The sequence below is a fragment of the Fukomys damarensis genome, unplaced genomic scaffold (genome assembly GCF_012274545.1).
Source record: "Fukomys damarensis isolate Sample0158 unplaced genomic scaffold, DMR_v1.0_HiC HiC_scaffold_17, whole genome shotgun sequence".
Classification (NCBI taxonomy): domain Eukaryota; kingdom Metazoa; phylum Chordata; class Mammalia; order Rodentia; family Bathyergidae; genus Fukomys; species Fukomys damarensis.
In genome coordinates, this window is record NW_022900929.1 from 7,283,606 (window position 1) to 7,297,085 (window position 13,480).

Here is a 13,480-nt window from a genome sequence, read left to right on the forward strand (position 1 = left end):
ACTTGTTATTTCTAAATAATGAGCTGAATGTTTGTGCTCTGTGCCTGAACTTTTTCTGGTTTGGGGAAAAATATGACTTTCCATAGACATTCTTTGATGCGGCCAGTGGCCTGGGGATGAAAGGCCTTTCAGAGAGCAGTGGTGTTGGGAGGGGCCGCTAGGGCCCTGTGACGCTAGCCCTAGGGACAATGCCTTCGGCAGGGGCCGCCCACTGGCCCCACCCTTGGGAGGAGCAGACCCAGACCCTCTCACGGGGTAATGGTTCTGGGGCCTGAGCCCAGCCCACTTGCAGCACCCCAGACATCCTGACCTCTGCCTCACTGAGTGCGATGGATCAGAGGCCCAAGGAAGGACAACCGTTGTAGCCCACCGTGGTGGAATAGGGCTCTAGGGCTGCTGTCTCGTCTTGGCCAGGCCCTGTGCTGTAATGATGTGGGGTGGAGGTTAACAGGAACAAACAGAACAGGACAGACCACCGCAGCTGTCTGGAAGGTGTGTTGCCACACCTGTGGAGAATTAGAGAAAAGCGCCCCCTGCTGGCTGATAGCGGCTCACAGGTGCGACCAGAACTACGCAGAGGGAGCAAGCAGTTCCCGCCCTGGTCGCCCAACCTTTCCCTTTCCCTGGATAGTGGCTCCTACTTGGGCCCAGTGTGCATGGCTTCGCCCAGCCCATCCATTGTCCTCCAGTGGAGCCCACTCACATCCCTGCCTTTTCCCTAAGGAAGTGATCTTTTGGAATAAGGTGCAGCGCTATCGCCACCCCTCAACCCCGATGGTGACTTCATTCCCTGGTAACGGCTGATCTCACACTCCGGGTAGCATTGCCCTGGGAAGCTGCTGGGCATGCCGAGGCAGTAGAGGTCAGGAGGCAACATTGTCATGATCCGCTTCGATAATTAGCCTGGAAAAAGAAATCACTGACTGCTTCTCAGAGCTTCTGCTCTGAACCTTGTCCCATGCATCTGCTGGCAGACAGTGGCCAGGCCAAAGGGTGGTTCTGCCCCTCCGGGCTTGGCCATACCGGAGCAGTGTCCTGCTGGTCCCATGCTGCCCAGGTCCACATGCAGCTTGGCCCAAGGAAGCCTGGCTCTGAAACCTATACCTGCAGGAGCCGCTCTGCTCCTCCAGTTTCTGCTCCAGGTGTCCCAGGCAGGAAGGATGCCTGGGGACGGAACTTGAGTCACTGGTCCCTGGCCAGTGTGGGATTGGGATATGTTTTGAAAACTTAAATTATTACCAGATAATATAATCACATGGTTCAAAAATCCCAGGCAGATTTAGAAATAGCAAGATGTCCAGTGGAACAAGTAGTGAAATCTAAATATCATCCGAGCCCTTGTGAATGCTGCCTATTGGTAGCAGGGCACTGAATCTGCACTGGATCTGTTAGTGGAGAGTTGGGGGCAGATGTGCATATCTTGGAACTCTGTACTGTCTTCGTGCTCTTATGAAACCTAAGAGTATGCTGAAAGGACAGTTTTGCTAAGAAGGAAGTTGGGGAGGAGCCACACAGGGCTTTCTGGGTTCCTCAGGCTGGCTGGTTTGCTCTTGGCACTGACACAAAGTGACTTTGGCTTCACAGGCGATGGCTGCAGAGACTCAGCTGCATGGTGATTGGAATGACCCTGGGAAGGACTCACCTGCTTGGGCCGAGGTGTAGCGTGGAAGCTGAGAAGGATGGAGAGAATCTAGGTATGCTTTGAGGGTGCAGCACGTACGATTTGGACAGGTTGTGTGAGGGATGGGAGGAAAGGACAGTCCAGGCCAAACCCAGGTTCCTGCTTGGGCAGGAAACATGTGGCTGAAGGGACCGGGTGGCAGTGGCGGGTGTGGGGACATGGACTGTGAAAGCCTCAAGGTGAAGAGGTCAGGTATCTTGAATGCAAATATAGAGTCGAAGCAAGGGCTGTCCTCAAGAGCGGCCAGTAGGCAGCTTTGGTTGTTTCCCAAGGACTCATGGGAAAAAGCAGGCATCGCAGACTTCTGCTTAGATTCTAAGTGGGCTCTGCAGCCTCCCTGTGCCCATTCTGCTCTGTGCACAAGCAAGAAGATGCCTGAGACAGTTCTGCCCCTGGGACCTGTGGCCCAGCCCAGGAGTGTCATCCTGCCCCAGGACAGTGCTGATGCCCCATTATGCCTTTGTGGCTGCTCCCCAGGATGTTTAGGACAGACTCACCCCTGCACTCTCCTGAGATCCCTAGGTCTTTACTACCTCACAAGCTATCTAATGCATTTGGGCAGCTGTTTTCTGCAACCTGTGTGATCAAGACTAATAACAGATCTTCATTCTTTTTAAAAGTTGCATTTCATTTTGTGAGTCTACCTTGATTTATGCAGCAGTCTCCTATAAATGGAATTTTCAGTCATTATAATAATGCTGCAGGAAATGATCTTGTACATAAACCATTTCACTTGTGTGCAATGATACTTGTAGGGATAGTAACACTGCTGGGCCAAAGGGCATATGTATTTACATTTTTATTGATATCACCGATTCCCTGATCATAAAACTTACACCAACTCTCATTGCCTACGTGTGGCATTGCCTGCTTTCCTGCAAGTTTGCCCATGGACAATGCTGTCTGGCATTCTTCTCTTTGCCAATCTGATTGATCAGTGAGGTCTCTGTTAAGGTTTTGTGGTTTTGTCTTAGTTACTTTCTCATTGCTAGGACAAAATACCTGACACCCAAAATTCAAAGGAGGAGATTATTTGGACTCACAGTTTGTAGAGCTTTCGTCCATGGCTGGCTGGTTCCAAGGCAGGACAGCATGGCAGAGGAGAAACAGTCCACGGCAAGGCAGGCAGGAAGTAGAGAGGGATTAAGGCAGGAGGAGGGATGTATATATAACGTATCTTTCTAGGCCCTGCCCACAATGATCCATCTCTTCTCACCATGCTTCACCTTCCAGCATCACATGAGTTATAAACCCATCCCATCAGTAGACTAATCTAGTATCACACACTCACGATCCAGCCATCTCCCAAAAGCTTATAGGAAGTATACCAAGCTTTGCTGGGGGGCATCCCGATATAACCACAACAGCTTGCATTTCTCTCCTTTGGTGTACAGTTGGGCATCTCTTGACTTGTTATTTTCATCCTTTCCCATGTATCCATTAGGCTGCCAGTTTCTGTCCTGTTGCATCCGAGCAGCTCTTTGTGTCTAGGAAACAAGCTCTTTGTTATAGAGCTGCTGCTACTCTTTCTCTGCTGGCCACTGTCTTTCAGTATTGGCTGGTGGAATCTTGGCATTTTCCTTGTCATTATTTTACAGGTTTATTGCTTTACTCATTCCTATGTACTTGTTCTCACTGCTGGTGACTCAAGCTGCCTAATCTTGATGTGTATGGTGGCAGATTGAGGACCACTGCACATCCTGAGGCATGTCAGCCAGCACAGCAGGTGGCACCAAATGCTCACTGAGCGCCGACGCAGTACTTGGGACAGCACCTACATAGCGTGTATACAGCACTGCAAAGTCATCTTTGCTATTAAGTTGTTCAAAATGTACTCAATAAGATACACAAAAACAAACCATCACAGTTTGACCTGGCATGACACCAGGGAGCAGTGAGGGCCAGGTTAATCATGGGAGGGATGAGCTTTGTCCTTGGGCACCCCAGGGTCACCCAGTCCAATGGGGGGACCCTCCTCATGCAATACCAGCAAGGACACGAGCAATTTCCAAAGAAAGAAAATTTAGTGAATGTGTAAGAAAAAAAGGTCCTTCCCTTAGGTTTTAAACACATGGCACTGTTTTATCCAGCAAAATGGCCAAGATTTTCAGTAGTGAGGTGTAGGAGCAATTGCAAGGAGAAGCCCATTGCATACCAGGCTGTGGCATCTGCACACCTGTCTGAGGACAGATGGTAGCACACACATGCAGGACCAGGGCTGGGTGCAGCCCGGCTCAGAGCCCCACGACCTATGCTGCAGTTCTCATGAGTACGAGCGTGGGTTTAACATGGTTGTTGAGCAGAGGATCAGTTAAATAAGTTATGTACACTCACGCAATGGAACTCCAGGCAGCTTTCCAAAAGCGTCGTTTAGAATGTTTGATGACATTTATGACCTCATAAGATAAATATAAAACAACTGAGAAGACAAAACCGGGTTGGAAATGCCACGGATCGAATGCCAGTCACTTGGGCACTGACCCATGGCAGAGTCCTGAGTCTGTGCTCTGGGCCAGGCACTGTGTTCAGCACTGGGTATTTGATGGAGAAGCGAGTGGGCGTGGGAAGCTGTGTTCTCCTGGGAAGCAGATGATGTCCAGTGAGCAATACACACAGAAGAAAGGCGACCTGTTCATGGGGGCCACGGAGCCAGCGTTTTCTCCAGGGAGGGATCTGAGGGTGGCTGAGTCTGAGCCACAGTGAGGAATGGGGGGAGGTGAAGGTTCATGCAGAGGGGACAGGATGTTGAGGCGCTGGGACCAAGGAAATTGCTGTTCCTGTTACCTAGTGGGGGTGGCAGGGCCGCAAGCCTGTGACTCAAACCTTTACCATCTGCCCCTTCCCACACCAGGACTCAGGATGGCTGGGCTGAGTTCTCCCAGTCAAGGGCTGGGTTAGAGCTGCTGTCTCAGGGAGCTGCGGGACAGGGGCAAGGGCCTCCTCCTCTCTCCCCTGGGATCTCAGGACTCTTCCTGTCACCTCTCCACATGGGCTGGTTTGGGCTTCCTAGCAGCACAACAGCCCCAGGATACCCTGAGCTGGGAACCTGTACCACAACCAGGCGGGAGTGGCTCTCCACAATGACTCCTGAGCTCTGTGGCGCTTGGCATGGCCCTGGGCTGGGAACATGGGCCCCACCTCCCCGTAAACGTCCTGTGAGAAAATCCCTCAGCCGAGTGACCCTGCCGGCTGTTGCAGGAAGCATGAACTGTCTCACTGGGTGGCTGTGCAGGCCATGAGAAGGGCAGCATGAAGGACAGGTGTGGGGCCAGCAGGGCCAGGGATGCAGGACCTCGAAGGCCAGGCCAGGCCAGAAGCAGCAGGTGTTCTGCAAGCATCAATGAGGGAGATTCCCATGGGGCCTAAAAGGGGGGCCTCTGGCTGCTGCCTGGGAACATGGGCAGAGGGGAAGCTGGCAGGAACAGGCCATAGGGCCACTGAGCCCAGAGAGGGGAAGGGGCGCTGACCCAGCAGCCTCCCTGACCACACCTGCCACCCCTCCTTGACAGGAACCACAGATTCACTCACATTCCTGGCCAGAACCCGATGGCCTCTCACACAATACACCCACCTGGCCACCGGGAATATTCAGCGAAACAATATCCACACATAATTCAAGCAAAGACAAACACCTTGTGTAAAGCCCGGGGCACACAGATAAATGCGGAATTCCTGAGGCCCTGTGTTGGCCGATTGGCCAGGCCACCCCGGAGTTGCCGTATGTTGGGAAATTACCTAATACCATTACAGCTTGTTACCGATTAATTTTGTTTGATGTGGGAGGCCGCAAGGATTTTTAATAAGGGCTACTTGTAATTGCAGACTGACTGAATCTTCCAGGATCCTGAAATGCATTTCAGGGCATTAAAAAAAAACAAAACAAACAAACCCCAAAACATAGGACACACGGCTGGCCTGCCCAGCACTGCTGATGGAATCAGACACGAGCCCTGTGTCAGGGAAACCTTGGGCTCCTGTAAGCTAATGACATGAAATTAGGGAGCCATTAGGGCGGCTGGTGGGCCCGGCTGTTCGCTTGTAAATCCCCTGCCTGGCCATCTTTTCACCTCCTGCCAAAAGGCAGAGGTTTTATCCTGTACATTCAAACAGGCTCAAGAGAAGAAAATAAACACAGAGAAAACTGTGAGGCCTCTGATGCTCAAGGAGACCCCTGGCCCCGGCTGTCTGGGATAATCTGTATCTTTTGAAAAGACAACAGCTGAGGTGGACACAGGGAGCGGGGCTGGAGTCGATGCACGGTAACCTTAACTTAACATCCAGTTTCGGGGTCATGGAGCAGCTCTCTGCCCTGGAGCAAGCCTTGTTCTGGGACAGGGCCACGTCTGCAGGTCTCTGGGGACCTGAACGTCAGTGCCAGCTAACTCCTGGGCAGGGCAGTGGTGGGTTGGACATATCAGATAGATGGCCACTCAGTGCCTGCAGGATCCAGGAAAGGGGGTACAGGATGGAGGCCAGCTGGAGGGAGCACATCAAGCTCTGGAGGGACCCAAAATAACATGGCTTTAACTACGAGCGGACTGGCTAGTGGATGAGAGAGTCCCCGAGAGTTCCTGAGCTGGTGGGTTTGGGTCTGCTTGATCCAGTGGCCCCACAACACTGTCCTGGCTGTTGTTTCTTTCCATTGCTGCTCTCTGCCTCAGAGGCGGAAGTTCCAAAGTTCCAAAGCCAGATCTGCCACATGGGCACAAATAACAGCTGAAGTTCTAGGCTTCTCAGGAGAGAGCGTCTGTCCTACCACCCCGTGTGCCCATTCTCCAATGTGTGCTCAGGCGGGGAGAGGAGAGTGTGGTAGATACGTGGGCATCATAGCCCCACTTGGATGAGGGCATAGGCAGCTTGACCTGGCACGTGGGCTGCTTTGCTACCCCATGCTCAGGCCGAGAAACTGATGCACAGGGCAGTAGGACTCCAGGTGACATAGCCAGAAAGGGGCAAAGCCAGGATGGCAGTCCCGGTTTGCAGGAACCCCCCTTCCACCGAGGACACGGCACATGGGAAGGTGGCCAGGCCAGTGGGCGCCCAGACTGCACTGTGCAAATGCCGAGGCCCTTGTCCCAACTCATGCGAGTCAATTCCGTGTGGCAGAGTGTGGCCTGTGGACAAGTGTTGGTGCCTCCCTTGAGGTCACCTCCACGCTCCTATTTCCTTGGTTGCTGCCGATTCTCCATTGTTATATTTTATTGGTTTCACCATTGATGTGAATGTGTTCAGTAAAATCTTTGTGTGTTGGTCATGGTTTCACCTTTAAAATGTAATCCTGTTATTCTAGCCCGGTCCTTCCAGGTGGGGTCTAGGGCTTGGGAGTGGGTGGACTGAGCCTGGAGGGCTCCGGGGAGAGACAACTAGAGATGGACCAGGAGGGGCTTTGCAGTGTGGCTGCCGCTACCCCCTCCTGCCTGTCCCTCCAGATATGCCACCCACACGGTGGCCTTGCCCAGGCAGCCCTGCTCCCCACCTGCTGGCTCACACAGACCCCTGCCCCCTGGGCTTCTGGTAAACTCATTCTTATGATGGTGTGAGTGGCTGATGATGGTTTTCCATGGAGCTTTTCAAACATTTTTATGGACACAGCTTTAAAATCAGAGGATAGTAAATGTGTGGGCCATGGGTGAGACCTTGAATAGCCTCTCCCAGGTTCAAAATTTCTTCAACATTTCTGTTTTCAAAAAAGGAATTTTATGGTGATTTTGCATTCCATGCCAGGGGACATCTGCATTTGTTTTAGTACAAAACAATGTGTAACAGCATCCCACCGAGGGAGTGGACACTCCAGGACACAGATTGGGGTCAGTCTGCACCTCCAAACTGCATGGCCCTCTCACAGGATGCCGTGGAGCACATGACACTCAGCGGAAAGGGTGGGCTTCCTGGGCCCTTGCAGGGGTCTTTCACCTGTCTCTCACTCTCCTGGCTGCAGCCAGAGTCCTGGCCTTGGCCCTGTCCTTGACCAGGAAGATTGGGAATCCAGAGACTGCTCTGGGCTTCACGTTCAGCGCACAGACCCTAAAAAGGTATTTGGGGATGAATGGGGTAAGGAGGAACAGGAACGCAAAGGAGTTGGCCCTAGGGCTTCGTTCTGTTCTGTGCCATCGTCACCTCTGTGTCCACAGTAAGCTGCCCCCAGGCCCATTCTCCCAGAGCACAGCAAGGGGAGGTGGGACGATGTCCAGCCTTAGTTTTGCTGGGGTGAACATCCATCTGGCCTGAGGCAAGCACTCAGGGACCAGGGCCTATTCTGGTTGTGAGGCCAGTGTCCACTGAACCCAGAATGCTTGCTGTATCTCAGCCCAGGGTAGAGATGACAGGCAGCAACTCTGGGTGTCAATGAGGGGAGGCTCACACCACGGCCCGGCCAAGCCCAGGGCTCTGCCCCCCAGGCCTTCCCTGGGGGTCCGTGGGTGGCCACCTTTTCCCAGGCTGTGGAAATGATCGGTGAGAGCATCATAGCAACCTTGGCGCTCACCATCTCCACTCATCACCCACTGACCCAGACCCAGAGGTGTGGCCGTAGACACCCCCGTTGGGGGCCGGGTCTTGGGCGGAGTCAAGCAAGCCCCCCCACCCGTACCGTGGGCGTGGCCTTGGAGCTGGGCGGATCTTGGGCGGGACGAGAACCTCAGGGCGGGGCCTGGCCACAGCCCTCGCTGCGCCACTGTAGTTCTCCACTCTGGCGCTCTGCTGCCACCTGGTGGCGCCGCGCTGCAGAACACTCCCTCAGCCTCACCTGCGGATCCCAGGTGCGCGCGCCGGATCCCGGAGATCAGCTGTGAGGCGCAGATCTGTGAGGAGAGCCTGGGACCTCAAGGCCAAAGGCTTCGGCTTCTGTGCCCAGATGAAGACAGGGTTCTGACAGTCACATTGCCAACTGGGTGGGTCCGCGATGCACCGCCTCCTTGCCTCCCTGTGGCATGGCGGCGTAGTCCTCTTGTTCACGGGGCAGGGTCAGCCGTGAATTGGCTGGGAGCTGCCACCGGCTCTCCGCGGACCCGAGAGGAAACCGAGGTCGATTCAGGGGTTGTCACCCCGGGCCAGGAAGCAGGAGGACTGGGGCACTGTGGCGGCGGAGCCAAGGCCTTGAGGTTACTCGGGCAGCACGCAGCTGAGCCGGGGAGCAGAAGGAGGCTGACCCTGGGGCCTGGAGGGCGTCATTCTGGGACCCGAAGAGTTCCCTGAGGAGCGAGCTGTGGGGAAGGGACAGGTGCGCGACCTTGAGGCCAGCGACCTGGGTGCGGGCTCTCGGGACAGGCGGTGAGAAGAGGCTTTGCGTGCCCAGCCGAGGCTGGGATTCGCCACGGTAGTGGGAGCCAGGGTGGATTAAGGACAACTGCCAGGTTTCGGTCTGGAATCACCCACAGGTGTGATGGGAACAGTGCCAGGTGACTGTTTAAAGGGCCCTGTTTTTGAGCCTCGTGTTACATTGCAGGCCTTATCGCAGGCACTTAGCACAATAATCAAGGGTGTTTCTCTCCTTATCATGCTTTGTGGCACAATAACCGGGGGAATAAGGCAGGATTGCCCCTGTTTCAGGCATAAGGAAGCAGGCTTAGGGAGGTGGCAGGGTCACAGGTTCCAGGTACCCGGGGCTGCACTGTGACTTCACCCCAGGTGAGAGTGAGGCTGTGGGTGTGAGTGCTATTTCAAAGTAAAGATACATAGAGCGAACATAAAAAATTCACCATTACATGTACATAATTCACCCTCCAGTATATTCTCATTGTTACACAATCATTGTCACAACCTAACTTTAGGACTCTTTTATCACTCCAAGACAAGCTCGTGTACCATAAACTCCAGCCTCTGTCAACCAAGATTTACTGTCTTGCCCGCTCTGCTATGTTGTGCCAGTAAAATGGCGTGGTATGTGGCCTTCTGTCTGGCTTCTTTCACCCAGAATGATGTTTTCAAGTCTTATCCATTTTATAGCCTATCAGGGTTCCTCTCCTTTTGGGGGCTGAGTAATATTCTGCTGAGTGGACAGATCACAGTCTGTTTTTCCGTTCGTTGTTATTATTATTATTTTTTTGGTATTAGGGATTGAACTCAGGTCCTTATACTTGTGAGGCAGGCGGCATCCATTCATTATTGATGGTCAGGTGGTTCCCACTTTTTGGCTATTATTCATAATGCTGCTGTGAACATTTGCTTTCCTTTTGGTTCTTTAGGGTGTAATACACCTACGAGTGGAATTGCTGAGTCATACGGTAACTCTAGTTTTAGCTCTTTCAGAAATCTCCAAACTATTTTCAAAGGCAGTGGCACCATTTTATATCCTAGCAGCAATCTGAAGTTCTCAATTTCTCCACTTCCTCACCAAACTGTTATTCTCCCTTTTAAAATAAAACTGTAGCCCTGCCGGAGTGTGTGAGCTGGTGTCCCGCTGTGGTTTTGGCTGGTACTTTCTGATGACTTGAGCATCCTTTCTTGAACTTATGGTCACTTGTGTATCACCTTTGGAAAACTGTCTAGTCCAACCCTTTGCCCATTTTTTTTTTTTTTGGTACCAGGGATCGAACTCAGGGCCTTGTGCTTGCAAAGCAAGTGGCGGCACCACTGAGCTAAATCCCCCGGCCCTATTTGCCGTGAATTAACTTCTTTTATTGTTGAGCTCTCTGAGGCCTCTTTGCCTCTCCACTAGCTGGAAGTACCTGGGTGCCACACTCAGATTTTCACCTTGTACTCCATTCTCCAAAATTTAAAACAGATATGCTTCACTTTAGAGTAAAAAAGGGGCACATGCAGTTCCCAGGGGTGTGTGGGGGGGGGCCTGGATTCCATCTATGAGCACCCAGGGGACCCTGTGCAGTGGCCCACAGCACCGTCCTCATGGGGTGCTGGGCTTGGTTGCTTTCCTGTCCCTTCTGAGTGGACTTAGTTGTTTAGAGGCACAGCTGTGTCCTGTTCCTCCTCAGGGCCTGCAGTGGCTGAGACTGGCTGGGCCGGATATTCAGTGTGCTGAGCGGGAGAAGCAGGGAGTCCTTGAATGTCAGAAATGCCGCTTGCGAGAGCAGGATGTGTACCGAGGAAGATGTAGCTCTGCTATCCGGGCAGGCTGGTGTTTAATGCCTGACATGTGGGTCCTGGCCAGTCCTACTGCTTGAAGACACTGGGGCTCCTGTGATTTCTGGGTGGTGAAAACCATTGCAGGAAGAGCCCCCTGGGACCCGTGGTCCCTCCCACAGCAGCCCCAGGCCTTTGTGAGTGGATCACAGCTGTCACCCCAGATCTGCTGCGAAGGCCTCAAATTTGTTAGTCCCATGTCCGTTGCTGCCCCAGCAAGGCCTTGGTCTGCAAATCTGTGAATTGGGACACTTGTACCACCACAGACTAACTACCTGGAAAGCATCTCCGACTTTGGAGTCTCCAGGAGCCATGGAAATTCCTTTCAAATGCCGGGCTTAGCGTGGAGGGGTGGAGGAGCCTGCGTGAGAGTGAGCTGATCCCCTGAGATGCACCGTAGGGAGGACCCAGGCCTGGGATTTGCACCAGGAGGCCTGGAACCAAGAGCCCTGCACAAAACCTGGGTCCTCAGAAGTGTTTGACTCCGTGGGAAAAGGTTTCTGTTGAGAAGTCTCAGATGGGGACTTTCTCCTGGGGTGGGTGGTAAGTGTACCCCATAAAGCTCAGCAGCAACCACAGAGGACCTTGGTACAGTGGAGCTGCCCCTGAGAACTGGAGGACCCTGCAGAAGCCACTGCAGACCCCCTTGAGGACGTGTGCTCAGCACAGGCCACATGATGCCCCATAAAGCTGCTGACAGAGAGCTCACTGCAAAGACCCACAACCCCATGAAGAAGAAATTTGTAGTGGCCAGATTATGACTCTGAGAAATGCAGATGAGAGAAATATCAAAAGCCAACATTAAGAGTGTTTTTAAAACAACTGAAAACATGGGAAGAAGGTGGTTTTTAAAATGAGTAAAAGCCAATATGTTATGGAAAAAGAACCACCCCTCCCCAAATGAACAATATCATCATTGAAGTTGAAATTATTTAGATGTGACTAAAGAGCGAATTGGGAACTGGAAGATGGATCTGAATAAATTACCAAAGAATGAGGTAGAAGATTGATAGGTTAAAGTGCTATAATAATGTCTAATTGGAATTCCACAGGGAAAAGTGGGGAAAGGAGACATGTGAAGAGATAATAGCTGAGAAATTTCCCAGAACAAGCACAAGAATATTTATAGACTCCCCCCCATCTAGAATCCAGCCATGTGAAATATGCAATGCCTGACATTCGATTAAAGATTACCACACATATCCCAGTACTGAGGGAGCCTGAGTCAGAAGGATTGAAAGCTAGAGTCCCATTTGGACAATTTAGCAAGACACCATCTCAAACTAAAAAATAAAAAGGGATAGGGATGTGGTTCAGTGGCAAAGTGTCCCTGATGTCAATTCCCAGGAAGACATGACCCAGGGGTGAAGAGAATGACTAAACAAAACCAGACCAGAATGTTGGAATTACCAGGCAAAGACACAAAACATTTATTATAGCTGTGTTTTATGGCCTTGAAAAAGTTAAGCAGGCATAGAGAAGATATAAAGAAAAGCCCAAATTAACTCCCCTTACCGCTCCCAAAGTTTGAACCCAAGACCTTTTCACTGAGCTACATTTCCAGCCCTTTTTATTCTTTTAAATATATATATTTTAAAAATTTAATTTATTGGTACATTCTAGGCAGCACTTTTTATTCTTTTGAGATAGGGTCTTGCTTAATTGCCCACATTGGGCTCGAACATGTTGTCCTCCTACCTCAGCCTCCCAGACACAGATTAAATTTTTAGAGATGTAAAAGTAGCCGAAACACCTCATGTGGGTGTAATTGGGTTACCCTATGTGGGTGAGAGGAGCACAGAAACAAATATTTGAAGAAATAATGGCTAAAAAGTGTCCAGATCTGAGGGACCAGTGACAATAAACAGACTGAAGAAACTCAGTGAGCCCCAAGCCCAAGAAGCGTGGAAACCCCCACCTGGTCACATGGAAGCCGAAGAGAAGACAGGTCACACGCAAGTGGATAAGGGCTGTCAGCGTGCAAATCAAGGGGACTTCCTCAGCCTGACAGGGTGTATCCTCCAGTTTTTAAAACCTGTAGCCAGCCACAAACTCAGCAGCAAAGGAGTGGCTGCGTTCCTCCTCCAAGTGGGAACAAGGCGGGTGTGTGTGCTCGGAACTTTCCAAACGTACTGGAGGTTCTAGCTGGTGCAATAAAGCAAGAAATAAATAAAAAGCATCCACACTAGAGATGGAAACAAAGATAAAAAGCCCAGTAAAAATGCTCAAACCACCACCCAGCAGGGAAAAGAAGCAGGCACTGTGGCTGAATGGACCTGACAGCCCGTACTGGAGGGTACAAAACACACGGAGCTCCTCTGGGGGACAAAACCACGGCAGGGTGGCTCTGGGGTCGGGGGTAGGGACTCAGAGAGGGCTCAAGGGAGGCAGCTGTGGAAATGTTATGTCTCCGATCAGTCTGGGTCGCAGTCCGTATGCATCCATCCAGCCTCATTGTAGGTACCTAACTAAAATTGGGGCATTTCACTCTCAGTAAATCTTACCTAAAGAAATTATGTACACAAACATGGAGTTCCAGTGAAAGCTGTACATGCTGAGGTGTTTAGGGTGCATGATAGGATAGCACAGCTCACTTTGAAAGGTGGGTTCCCAAACAGTCACCCCATGAAGCAAAGGCAGCAAAAGTTGACAGCTGGGGACTCTGGGTATTCAGTCTCTTAACTTTTGTTTGAATTTTGTGGATTTTTTTTTTTTTTTTTT

The 13,480-nt window shown here is 51.6% G+C and overlaps 1 long non-coding RNA gene across 1 annotated transcript in view; it reads left to right on the forward strand.

Moving 5' to 3' along the window:
* Positions 1-243: 243 nt before the first annotated feature.
* Positions 244-13,480, forward strand: part of LOC104870061 — a 22,263-nt gene continuing 9,026 nt past the window's right edge. Inside the window, exons 1-2 of the long non-coding RNA XR_782443.1 lie at positions 244-492; positions 1,585-1,694. This is a non-coding gene — a long non-coding RNA (uncharacterized LOC104870061). The remainder of the gene's footprint in view (positions 493-1,584; positions 1,695-13,480) is intronic.